This window comes from Pipistrellus hanaki (genome assembly GCF_964339955.1).
Source record: "Pipistrellus hanaki genome assembly, chromosome: X".
NCBI classification, from domain to species: domain Eukaryota; kingdom Metazoa; phylum Chordata; class Mammalia; order Chiroptera; family Vespertilionidae; genus Pipistrellus; species Pipistrellus hanaki.
Genome location: NC_140524.1, coordinates 79,074,656 through 79,088,771, shown reverse-complemented (window position 1 = coordinate 79,088,771; position 14,116 = coordinate 79,074,656). Strand labels below are relative to the sequence as shown.

The following is a 14,116-nucleotide window of genomic DNA, read 5'->3' as shown; positions in this document are numbered from 1 at the left end:
CAGAATGCTGTCGGGATTTCCCAGCCATTAGCTAATGTAGATGTGGCATGTAGCTAGAAATGGAAAAAAAAAAAACAACAACAACAAAAACAACAACAACAACAAAAACAACAACAACAAAGCCTCACCAAGAATGGCTGTCTCAAGACTGCTTTTAAAACTATCCACATTTTGTCCACTGCTCACATCTCACTTTACCTTAGCTATTGTACTTTAGTTCTGTGAGTGTTATGAAAAAAGTTTGAATCAGACTAATCTACCAGTTTTGCAACTGCAGGTTCTGATTTCCCTCCACCCACCCTTATAGCAATGAATTATGGTTAGCAAACTGCCTCTACCACTCTACAGCAAATACAAGAAGTAACATGAGAAGGTGAGACTAGATTGTCTGCCAGCAATATCTACCCCCATCATTCCCATGACTCCATATTTTCCTCCTCTATTTTATAAAAATAAATGACTCATATAGAAATGTTTAGTGTTTTTATAAAGCCCTGATACTCTGCCAAATAACCTGAATGTAGTTCTCTGGTGCAAAGACTGAACTGGCATGGCATACACCCACATATACATGTCTATGGGTTTGTGAAGAGGAATAATATGGCTTCTCATCTTCTCCATGGGAGTGGCTAATGGTGAAGTTAGTTCTTGTACTATCTTTAGAAATTGCTTCATTGTTTTCTATGGAACTGGTAATGGATTACCCAATTGAAAGGCAATTGTCAGATCCTAAATAAGCTTCTCTTGGTTTGTATCATTCCAACATATTGAGGAGTACTGTCATGGATGGCATGAAGGGATTGATTAGACAATTATCATAATATTTTATAGCTCTGATAGTCTAGGATTCTATAAGAAAATAAATATACCAGCTTCAAATAGATAATAATCTACTCAGTAAGTAATGGCATCTAATATGTAACACAATGTCATTCATTTAAGGAGGTCAAAAATATTTTTAAAATATTTTATCAATCCTCATGGATTTGTTCTTAAGGGGAAAAAACCTTTCACAAGAATATATTTCTTGTTTAGATTAGAAATGAATCACAAATGAATTGTCTATTAAGTAATAACACTCATTCATTTATTCAACAACATTTAGTGGATACCTACTATGTGCCAATCACTGTTCCAGGCATTTGAGATAGACCAGTGAACAAAGATCCATGTCCTAAAGTAGCTTAAATTGTAGCAGAGAAAGACAGACAGCAGAAATAGGCATCATGCCGAATCTGGTTTGGCTCAGTGGATAGAACATCAGCCTGCGGATTGAAAGGTCCCAGGTTCAATTCTGGTCAAGGGCATGTACTTTGGTTGCGGGCGCATCTCCAGTAAGGGGTATGCAAGAGGCAGCTGATCAATGATTCTCTCTCATCAATGTTTCTAACTCTCTATACCTCTCTTCCTCTCTGTAAAAAATCAACAAAATATATATTTTTAAAAATAGGCATCATTACTAAATTATCTAAGATGTTTAAAGGTGACAAGTGCTAAGAAAAAAAGAAAAGGAGCAGGATAAGGGGATTGGCAATGTTTTGGGGGGCAGTTATTAGGACAGGTTTCATTGATATAATAGGGTTGCGCTGAGAAGTAACATTTGAAGGAACTCTGAGACTAAAACAAGAGGGTGTGTGCCTGAACGTTGATGAACCCAAGGAAAACAGTGCTGTTAGAGCACAGTGAGTTAATTGAATATGATAGAAGATAAGACTAATAAGGAAGGAAACATATTACAAAATACCTTACAGGTCATATAAGGACTTTGATTTTTACAATAATAAAATGAGAAACATTTACAGGTTTTTGAGAAGTGATATGATTTAGGTTGTTTTGAAAGGATCAGACTGTTTTCTACTGTATTGAAAACAGATTGTACGGGGACAAAGGTAGAAGCAGGGAGAGAGGTCACAAAGCTGTTCAGTAATATAGGCAAGAGGTAAATAGAATAGCTTAAACTAGAATGATAACAGTGTTGGTGAGGTAAGAAAAAAAAATGCCAATTTCTATTTTTAAGGCAAAACCAAGAGTATTTCCTGATAGACAAGAATTGAAGTGTGTAAGAAAAAAGAGGACTGATTATGACTTTTAAATTTTTGGCCTAAAGAAATGAAAGAATGGAGTTGTTATCAACTGAGATGGGAAAGACTATAGAAAGAGCATGTTTGGAGTGGTGGTGATGGGAGTTGCACAGTTTAGTTTTGTACTTGCTGATTTTGAAATAGGTATAAGATATTGAAATGGAGATGTTGAGTAAGCAGTTATATCTCTGAGTCAGGAGTGATAAGTTTTCCCAGTTTGAATGGTATTTAAAGACATAAAATTATGTAAGTGAGGGACCAGATAAGAGACTAGCAAAGGTAATCAATAAGTGGACAGTGAGGCAGAAGGAAGAAGTAAAAACAGGAGAGAGGGATATCCTAGAAGTCAAGTGAAAACTCAAAGAGGGGTAGTGATCAACTCTGTTAAATGTTGCTGATGTGTAAACTAAGATAAAGGTTGAAAACGGACTATTGGGATTGACATCATAGAGACTAGGGAGAAGGAATTTTAAATATTTTATCTTATTTAATTATCTTAGTATTCTTGGGGGGTATATAAATGTTTTCCTTCCTATCATCAATCTTATCTAATGAAAGAGTAATATGCAAATTGACTGTCACTCAACAAACAAGATGACTGCCCCATGTGGACACAAGATTGCCACCACAAGATGGCCAGCAGGAGAGGGAAGTTGTGGGTGACCAGGCCAGCAGAGGGGGGAAGTTTGGGGTGACTAGGCCTGCAGGGGAGGACAGTTGGGGGGGGACCCAGGCCTGCAGGGAAGGGCAGTTGGGGGGGACCCAGGCCTGCAGGGAAGGGCAGTTGGGGGGACCAGGCATGCAGGGAAGGGCAGTTAGAAGGACCAGGCATGCAAGGGAGGGCATTTGTGGGTGGTCAGGCCAGTAGGGTAGTGCAGTTAAGGGTGACAAGGCTGGCAGAGGAGGGCAGTTGGGGAAGACCAGACTGACAGGGGAGGGATGTTAAGGGCAATTGGGCCAACAGGGGAGCAGTTAGGCATCGATCAGGCTGGCAAGGGAATGGTCAGGGAGTAATCAGGCTGGCAGGCAGAAGCAGTTAGGGGCAATCAGGCAGGCAGGCAGGCAGGCAAGCAGTTGGGAACCAACAATCCTGGATTGTGAGAGGGCTGTCAGACATCTCTTAAGGGATCCCAGATAGGAGAGGGTTCAGGCTGAGTTGAGGGACACCCCCCACCCCATACACACATTTCATGCATCAGGCCTCTAGTAGGAAATAAAACCTTTAAATATGAATACATTTGAAATGTAATTTATATATTTTTCAATAACTAGTAAGTATGTGAGAAATGTGAACATTGATTATTTTCCAAATAAAAATAGATTTCTAGAAGAAACAAAGTATGGAGGTTGTCAGAGGCTGGGGGGAGGAGGAAATGAATTGTTTTTTAATACTGTAACATTTCTGTTAAGCATGATGAATAAGTTCTAGAGATTAGTTGTACAATATAGTACCTACAGTTAACAATACATAATCGTGTACTTTACGATTGTGTTAGGCAAATAGACCTCATGTTAAGTGTTCTTATCTTTAAAATGGGGGAAGAAAGGAAGAAAAGAAAGAAAAGGTACCACAAACAAACACACGTAATGAGAATATGTTTAGTGCCTTGACTGTGGTGACTCTATCACTGGTGTATGCATATGTCCAAAGTCATCAAGATTATTACATTAAGTGTATGCAATTTTTGTGTACTAATTATACCTCAATAAAGAAAAAATGAATCCTGTTTAGATATATTTCAGTACTGTGTCTCAATTTGAAGACAGTAATGGAGGTAGCAGATCAGAGTTAGTTGAATTTTTAAAAATCTAAACTATTTAATTTGTATTCTATTTGTAACAATGTAAAATATAGTCCTTAAAAGCTATTGAAATATTTTAAGAAAAAATAAAAAAATGAAATTTAAAAAATTATATATCAGGCATGTGGTCTTAATTTGGCCAATTTTATTAAACATTTTAATTTGATTTTTTAATTTTTTATATGAATTAAACATTTGGAACATGTGTGTGTGAGAGAGAAATTTGCCTGTATGGATGTGGGTGGTAGTGGTATGTGTGTCCTTAGATAGTTTTAGCAATGCCATTAAATTTATTAAATAATTTTATAATTATTGTTATATATCATAGTTTCATGTGTTTAGTTCTGATTTGTAGTACATAATTCACAATGTCAAAATACCTGGCCCAAACTGTGTGGTGTGGTGCTAAATATATTTTGTAATAAAATCATCCCTTGCCATCAGATAGACATTCAAAGAATGTACCATAGGTCAATATATATAATTGGTACAGGTCAATTATATATATATAATTGCAATTATATATATATATATATATATATATATATATATATATATATATATATATATAATGTACAGGTCAATTATGTTCCATACTGAAATTCATCAGTAAAATAACTTGAAGTAACTTCTTTGAATCAACTTAGCGGAGAAAATTTTCAAAACATGCATAATGTTAATGTGACAGGACAATTAACATTTGTAAAATTTATAAAACAAATGAGACAAAAAATTATAATAAGGGTTAGAAAAATAAAACATAATATTGATTAGTTGCTTTCAATATTGGAATAATATTCTCAAAGGTTATCACCAACAACCCATAAATGCTAAATCTAATGGCTTTTTATCATTTTCATCTTCTTCAATATTCTTCCAATATTTTGCACTATTGAGCAACCACTCCCATTGAAAGATTCATTCAACAAATCATTGCAGAATATCTTCTATATGACAGACATTGTGCTAGGTACTGAAGATAAATAAGACTAAATTCTGGTTTTTGTAGTGCTCTAAAAAAGAAAACATATACCCTATACTCAAAGAAGTTGCTGTAGAATGGGTTAAGTGCTACCTTAGCAGTATGATGGAGCTTAGTCTTGAAGGTTAAGTAGGAATGTATCATGAGAAGTTGAGTTATGGTGAGAGGAGGAAAAAGGGAAGGAAGAGTAACAGAGAGGTTATATGAACAGTCAAAGGTGAGAGAGGAAATAATGCACTTGAGGAACTGAAAATGCTGTTGTTCAGTATGTCAAGAGCATGATATAAAAACTATTTGCATTTTCACAAACGCAAAATTCTCTCAAACCTCATTGTCTTTGCCTACATTGGTCCCTTTGCCTAAATGTGATTTTCTTACTATCAGTTTCCAAAATCCAGTTTAAGAGGCATGGGCCCTGGAAAACCTTTCTTTCTTATACACACTCTTTCTTATTCTTATATTATCTTTTTTCTTAGTCACTCTTCCAATTTTTTACCTAACTACTCTAATTTTTATGGTTAGAACAAGGTAGAAAATCTGTCTCTTTAAAAAAAATTACCTATGACTCAAAAATACACTCTTGTTAAAAAAGTAAACCTAGAAGTGAAGAGGTCAGTTATAATGCATTTTAATTATTTCTTGAATTACAAAATTTTATTGACACATAACAAGTTAGGATTATTGTCGTTGCATAACATGGGACACACCTTGATTTTTCTTCTTCAAAACAGTAAAACAATTTAGTTATGAATGTATAATTTATCTGTAAAAAGTCTGTCTGACAAAAGCAGTTTTAAATAGTGTCAAATCCCTTAAAGTTAATATAAATTCTATCAACCAATATCTTAAATTGTATATATTGTTTATAAAACAGTAGATTAAAATATTTTAGGAACTCAACAACAACTGTGTTATATGTGTAGGAGCCATTTCTGATTAAAATATTATTTTTAAACAAATATTGCATTTGTGGTTTACAGAAAACAAATACAAAGTAAATTATTACTCACAATATCTTGTGCTCACTCTGCTTTTACAGCATGTATAACCACTTACTTGCAAAAAGGCTTTCCATCTTTGCATGCACAAACAATATTCTTTGGACAGAAATCTCTTATATCCCCAGGACAATCATAAAAGTCAGTCACAGATGTACAATTGGCTGCAAATAACATTTAAACATTTCTCAGCAAATAGAGAACAAATATTTCAAATTTGGCTAATACACATGTGAAAAGTTTTGCATGTTAGAAAACTGTTTTTTTTGTTTTGTTTTGTTAAAGAGTTTTAAACTACAATATAAAAAAGAAAATAGCTATGTGGTACTTTGAGAATGTTTAAATGGAGTTTCAAGTACCAGTCTCAGAAAATCAAGATGAACAACAGACATGATCCCACTTACTATTTGAACTGATAGATTTCAAAGCATGGCTTTTTTAAAAAAGTAAATATACAGTATTATAGCCAAAAGAACATTTAAAATTTGAAATAAAGTTATTTTGGACAAAATGTGCATATCATCTTTGGCTAAGGGAAGATAAAATTATCTATCCAAAGACAGAGTCAACATAACCCTAGTTTGCTAGGACAGTTCTAGTTTATGCATGTTTTCTGGATTAATTATTAATACTTCTCTACTCTCAAAATGCCCTGGTTGACACAAATTAGTCACCCTACTAGTAGGCAACTGGGGGTAGTACAGATCTTAGCCTCAACCATTAATGATATTTTGATATTAATAAGGCTATCATGGAGAGTCATTCTGCTAATTATATGGGTGAAGTATCCCTCCCAGCATTGTGGACTAAGCAAAGGTTTTCTAGAGTTGGAAAATTAGTGAGTAGAAAAATTTATTAAGAGTTACAGGACCTATTAACATTCACAGAAACTATAAGTTCAAGTAAGGGAGAAATATTTTGACCCTCTGTCAGCTTAAACACAGAAAAGATTCTATAGATGAGATTTAATGCTGCCTGAATCCCAGGCCTCTGAGTATATGTTTGGAGTTAGAGGTGGCTGGCAAGAAGAGAAAAGATCTATAGAATCCAAAGCAAAATTGCACTTTGGATAACATTTATTTGCTAAAGTAAAACATGACACACTGATTTTGCTACATAACACATATGTGAGGGCAAAAAATAAAAGGGTCATATTAGAAAACATAATAGCAATATTAAATGAAAACACAATACAGTACTTTAAAATAGTTTCAATAACTCTATCCTTTAAATATGGAAAGAACTTTAGTTGACCATAATGGTCCACTGACCATCTAACTACCCAACCTTGCAAAAAGCTCTCACCAAAATTATTGGATCTAATAGTGATACTTGGAGAAATTTTAATCACATCTGTTTTCAACAGGCAGTATTTAGAAAAAGAATTGTTCTTCTTGGCTTGGCAAATATTTTAGGACATGTGATTTGAACATATTGCAAAGTGAAAATTTCTGATAAATTAAATATAACCTGTATATGTTATAGAAACAAAGTGCTCTTAAATATAGTCTAAAACCATGGTCGGCAAACTGTGGCTCGCGAGCCACATGTGGCTCTTTGGCCCCTTGAATATGGCTCTTCGACAAAATACCACTGCCTGGGAGAGCCTATTTTGAAGAAGTGGCGTTAGAAGAAGTTTAAGTTTAAAAAATTTGGCTCTCAAAAGAAATTTCAATCGTACTGTTGATATTTGGCTCTGTTGACTAATGAATTTGCTGACCACTGATCTAAAACAATCACTAATATTCACACAAATAAAAATTTTAGTTGGTAGTTCACAGAATTTTTTATGTTTATCTCAGAGATCAGAGACAGACATGATAGCTTTAAGAGAAAACAATTATTTTTCACATAAAATTAAACACCTTTAAAAAATAAGACACTTTCAGGTTTATGAATGTTTAGGAAAAAAAAAGCCTTTGCTTGGATTATTGTCTAGTCCCTTAGGCTACCTCCCATGTCCTTGATTCCCCCTCTAATTAAAATCTAATTATTTACATATTCACCCTATAGAAATAAAACAAATTAAAAATTTCTTACGTTCTTCACAATGTACTGTCAGAAAACAGCAGTAGATGAACAGAATTTTAGTCCATATAAACATGTAATCCATCGTAGTGGAAGCAAGACCGAAACACAGACAGTCCGAACAAGTGCAATTACAAGAAGTAATTATCCAACAGAGATTGTAGGTGGTTTATATTAGAGATAAGTGACCATGGATTTTGAACGTTTCTTTCCAGACTATATAAGTTACTGGTTAACTTTTTGATTGTACACTTGATCATAGATTTGATTCCTCAAATCTATAGTTCCTATATATAGACCATATATAACTTGTATACTGCTTAAGTTTAGTCCCAGCTATTTGTTTTTTTTTAAGAACTACTAGAGGCCCACTGCACGAAATTTGTGCAAGGGATGTGGGGGGATGAGTCCCTCAGCCCAGCATGCACCCTCTCCAATCTGAGACTCCTCGAGGGATGTCTGACTGCCCATTTAGGCCCGATCCCACCGGGCCTAAATGGGCATTCGAACAGAACATCTCTCTCACAATCCAGGACTGCTGGCTCCCAACTGCTTGCCTGCCTGCCTTCCTGGTTACCCCTAACTGCTTCTGCCTGCCAGACTGATCACCCCCTAACCACTCCCCTGCCAGCCTGATCGATGCCTAACTGCTCCCCTGCCAACCTGGTCACCCTAACTGCCCTCCTCTGTCAGGCTGGTCACCTCTAATTGACGGCAGTCACTCCCAACTGCCCTCCCCTGCTTGCCTGGTAACCCCTAACTGCCCTCCCTTGCCAGGCTGGTCGGCACTAAATGCCCACCCCTGCAGGCCTGGTTACCCCCAAATGCCCTCCCCTACAGATCTGGTCTCCCCTAACTGCTCTCCCCTGCAGGCCTGGTCCCTCCCAACTGCCCTCCCTTGCTGGTCTAATTGCCCACAACTGTCCTCTCCTGCAGGCCATCTTGTGACGGCCATCTTGAGTCCACATGGGGGCAGCCATCTTTAATCACATGGGGGCAGCCATCATGTGTGTTAGAGTAATGGTCAATTTGCATATTACTCTTTTATTAGATAGGATTTGTTAGTCATTGTACTAGGTTTCATAATTTGCGAAAAACCCACACCTTATGCTATGAGTGCAGTTTTCAATCCAGTTCAAAATCAGAGAGTTCCACACTGTCTCAAAGGGTAAGATTTTCTTATTTTCCTTATTTTTTATGGCCAGATAGTATCCATTGTGTAAATGTATCAGTTTTTTATCCTCTCATCTTCTGCTAGAACATTGAGCTGCTTCTAAATCTTGGCTATCTATATATATAAAACCCCAATATGTATATAGATCAAACGGCAGAACAACTGAACAACTGGTTGCTATCACATGCTCTGACCACCAGGGGCATTGGCAGCAGGTGGCAGTGAGGAAAAAGGTAGGCATTGGCTGTGGTAGAATGGTGGAGCAGGTGAGCAGGGACACCAGACCAAGGTGGGGCATCGGTCACTGTCATCAGGACAAGCCTCTGGTGGTTACTGAAAATTCTTTGTTCCTGCACACTGCTGTCCTGCCTCACCTGCTGTTGGTGTCTAGTGCTTTCCTGAATGCTCAGTGCCATCAGCAAATGTGAGCAGTATCTGCCACCCCCAATTGTCCCTGAGGGCTTCTCCACCTCCCCCTGCTACTAAGGGGTAATTGGGGCAGCAGCCACTGCTCACACTTGCTGAAGGCACCAGACCCACTCACACCCACTGCTGGTATCATCCTCAATCACTCCATGCCATCAGTAGGTGAGAGTGGGGCCAGCACCATCAGCACATGGGAACAATGGCTGTGAGATTGGGGCTGTCGGCAAACAGGGGACCAGGATCTGTGGCAGGAGGAGCTGGGCTGGGGTGTGGATGATGGGCTGAGACCTGCCCCTGTGCCCACTGCAGCCTCGTGGCCCACAGTTCCTTCAAGGTGCATGAATTCATGCACAGGGCCCCTAATTGTACTCAAGGTAATGAACATAAGGATGCTTATAGTCTTTGGATTTTTTTGTTTGTTTGTTTCTTATGTATACTCCCAGAAATAGAATTGCTAGGTCATAAATTAGTTCCATTTTTTTATTTTTTGAGGAAACTTTATACTGTTTTCCACAGTTGCTGTAGAAATCTGCATTCCCACCAAGAGTACATGATGGTTTCCTTTTCTGGACCAGGAGAGCATTTTTTCTAAGTAAAATGAGTCAGTCAGAGAAAGACAAGTACCATGTGATTTCACTTAAATGTTAAATCTAATGAACAAAAAGAACTAACAAACCAAATAGAGACACATTTATAGGTAGAGAGAAATCACCCACCATTGTCAATGAGTATAGGGATTGAGCATAAAAGAAAAAATAGAGAGAGAAAAAACTACACATAGACAGCAGTGTGGTAATTTCTGGAGGGTGGGGTATGATGGAGGTGGAAAAGGATATAGGAGAGAAACATGGTGATGAAAGGAGACTTAACTTGGGAAGGTGGACACATAATACAGTGTACAGATGATGTGTTGTAGAGTTGTGCAACTGAATCCTGTATAATTTTGTTAACCAGTGTCACCCCAATAAATGCAATTAAAACAACACACAAAGTGGCTCAAATCTAATTTGCTGACACACACAAAAATAACTTCCATAAGTGTATCCAAAAAATAATCAGAGATCTCTGACCTTATAGCCATCAAGATTTGCTAAGCAATAATTTGAAGATATCATTGGTAAAGAGAAGAGATGAAGAAATAGTTAGGGAAAAAAAAGAAGTGGAAGAAGTCAGAAAGAGAAACAGAAGTAAGGAGAGCTGCCAGGAAGAAAAATAAAGAGTAGATGGGGCCTGGCCAGTGTTGCTCAGTGGTGACCCATGAACCAAGAGGTCGCCAGTTCTATGCCTGGGTTGTGGGCTCAGTGCCCATGGGGGGTGTGCAAGAGGCAGGTGATAGATGTTTCTCTCTCATCAATGCTTCTATCTCTCTATCCCTTTCCCTTCTTCTCTATCTAAAATCAATAAAAATATATGTTTAAAAAATAGTAGATGGGGAAGGAAGTATTAGGCAGTGCAATAGATACAGATGTAATCCAGCTGGGACACCGGACTTTCATTAGGATTCTTCCTTATATTAATTCATATTTACCTCTCACCTTCTCTTCTTTTTTAAAAATTTATCTTTATAGTTGAAATTATCACAGATGTTCATTTTTATCCCCCTTGACCCCTTCTAGCCCACATCTAGCCCCTGCCCCAGACATTCACCACATTATTGTCTGTGTCCATGGGTTATGCTTATATGCATACAAATTCTTTGGTTAATCTCTTTCCACCCATCCAGCCAATCCTTTTATCTATGATTCATTAGACTGTTCCATGCTTCTATATCTATGAATTTATTTTGTTCATCAGTTTATTTAGTTCTTTAGATTCCACATATGAATGAGATCATGTGATATTTATATTTCTCTGGCTTCTCCAAGTGCCTCCATACATTTACACCATGGAATATAATGCAGCATTAAAAAAGAAGGCTCACCCTTCTCTTCTTAAGTCCACATTTGTCAGGATGTCAGTTAACATATTGCTAGTATTACCTACCATATATATTTCCATCAGGTCATTTTTATAAATGGTAAAGTTTGTACCTGTTGTGTAACTCAGAATCTACTATTTCTTCTACCTACTGAAAACTTTATTTTATGTACAGTTTCCTGCTTATAACTTATCCATCATTGTACTTTATTCTCCACTTCTTATTTTTGACATCCAATAAAATGGCAGTATCATGAGAGCTCCAGGTTGAACCTTCATGCCTTCTGCTAATATAGATAATTTTTAATCTACATGGCCTATGTTGACCCAGTATGATTTATATGCTTCCAATTGTTGTTTTCTCATTTAAAAACAATATCCTTGCTTCACAATACTTATAGCAGTAAAAATATGTTCTTAATTTCATTAGTGCAATAGTATGAGAATATATATATATATATATATATATATATATATATATATTTGTTGTTGTTTAAAAAGAATGTATAAAATTAGCAATTTATTAAATTTTTAATGTATAAAACTTATTTCAACAATTAAGTAAAAAAAGTTATATGGCTTTACTTTGACATTCTAGGTCTGATTAAAGTATTTTAAAAATTCTTTATTGCCTAAAGCAGGGGTCTTCAAACTACGGCCCGCGGGCCACATGCAGCCCGCAGAGGAGTCTAATCCTGCCCGCCAGGTTTTTTGGGCAGTGAGCGCAGCAGAGGTGTTACAGTAGGAATTAGTAGTTCATATAGTCCGGCCCTCCAGCTCTCTGAGGGACCGTGATCTGGCCCCCACTTTAAAAAGTTTGAGGACCCCTGGAAAGTATTACATATTAATTATTTTTTCTCCATTGACCTCTCCCCATGCCTTCTCACTCCCAGCACCTGCCCTCACCCCCCCCCCACTGAATGTGTCCATAAAAATCTTAGAATAATCATAGGAAGCACAATATCAGACATATGTCATAGCAATATTTTTACTGATACAGCTTCTAGGACAAAAGAAACTAAGGAGAAAATAAACCAGTGAACTACATCAAAATAAAAAGCTTCTGTATAACAAAAGAAACAATCAACAAAACAACAAATCAACTGCATGGTAGAACATATTTGCTAATGTTATCTCAGATAAGGATTTAATCTCCAACATTTATGGGGCACTCATTTAACTTAACAAAAGGAAGATAAACAATCGAATCAAAAAATGGACAATGGACCTAAATAGATACTTTTCGAAAGAGGTCATACAGAAGGCCAAGAGACATATGAAAACATGCTCAGTCACTAATCATTTGAGAGATTCAAATCAAAATGACAATGAGGTACCATCTCACACCTGCTAGAATGGCTATCATCAACAAATCAACAAGTCAACAAGTGCTGGCGAGGATGTGGAGCAAAGGGATTCTAGTGCACTGCTGGTGGAAATACAGACTAGTGCAGCCACTGTGGAAAACTATATGGAGTTCTCTGTTCTGTTCCATTGGTCTAAATGTATGTTCTTGTGTCAGTACCAGGCAATTTTGAGAACAGTGGCTTTGTAGTATAGCTTGATATCTGGTATTGAAATCCCTCCTACTTTATTCTTCTTTCTTAAGATTGCTGCAGCTATTTGGGGTCTTTATTATTATTCCAGATGAATTTTTGGAGAGTTTGTTCTAGGACTGTGAAATATGCTGTTGATATTTTAATTGGGATTGCATTGAATATATAGATTGTTTTGGGTAGTATGGACATTTTAATGATGTTGATTCTACCAATCTATGAACACAGTATATATTTTCATTTGTTTGTCTTCCTCTAACTCTTTTTTCAATGTCTTGTAGTTTTCTGAGTACAGGTCTTTTACATCCTTAGTAAGTTTATTCCTAGGTATTTTAATTTTTTTTGCTGCATGGTAAATGGGATTTTTTTAAAAAAATTTCTCTTTCCATGACTTCATTATTGGTTTATAAAAAATAGATTTTTGCGTCTTAATTTTGTGTCCTGCTGCATTGCCAACTTCACTTATTAAGTCTAATAGTGGTTTTGTTTTTTTTATGGAGTCTTTAGGGTTTCCTATGAAAAATATGTCATCTGTGAGTAATGACTCTTTTACTACTTCTTTTCCAAGTTGGATGTCTTTTATTTATTCTTCTTGTCTAATTGCTATGGCTAGCACTTCCAGTACTGTGTGAACAGGAGTGGTGAGAGTGGGAATCCCTGTCTTGTTCCTGTTCTTAGTGGAAATGGTTTTAGTTTATGCCCATTGACTATGATGTTGGCTGTAGCTTTGTCATATAAAGTTTTTATTATGTTGAGGCATATTCCCTCTATTACAATGTTGTGAGGGTTTTTATCAAGAAAGGGTGTTGGATTTTGTCCAATGCTTTTTCTGCATCAGTTGATATGATTATGTGAGTTTTGTCTCTCAGTTTGTTTATGTGATGTATCACATTTATTGATTTGTGGATATTGTACCATCCTTGCATTCCTAAAACAAATCTAACTTAGTCGTGGTGTATGAACCTTCTAATGCAGTGGTTCTCAACCTTCCTAATGCTATAACCCTTTAATACAGTTCCTTATGTTGTGGTGACCCCCAACCATAAAACTACTTTCATTGCTACTTCATAACTGTAATTTTGCTACTGTTATGAATTGTAATGTAAATATCTGTGTTTTCCAATGGTCTTAGGCGACCCCTGTGAAAGGGGT

General features: G+C 36.6%; 1 protein-coding gene across 1 annotated transcript in view; it reads right to left on the bottom strand.

The window, feature by feature from the left end:
* LOC311614678 (uncharacterized protein) overlaps positions 1–6,024 on the bottom strand; it is a 66,816-nt gene extending 60,792 nt beyond the window's left edge. The window contains exon 1 of the mRNA XM_084869770.1: positions 5,922–6,024. The gene's annotated coding sequence lies outside the window, so the exon portion shown is untranslated. The remainder of the gene's footprint in view (positions 1–5,921) is intronic.
* Positions 6,025–14,116: the final 8,092 nt, after the last annotated feature.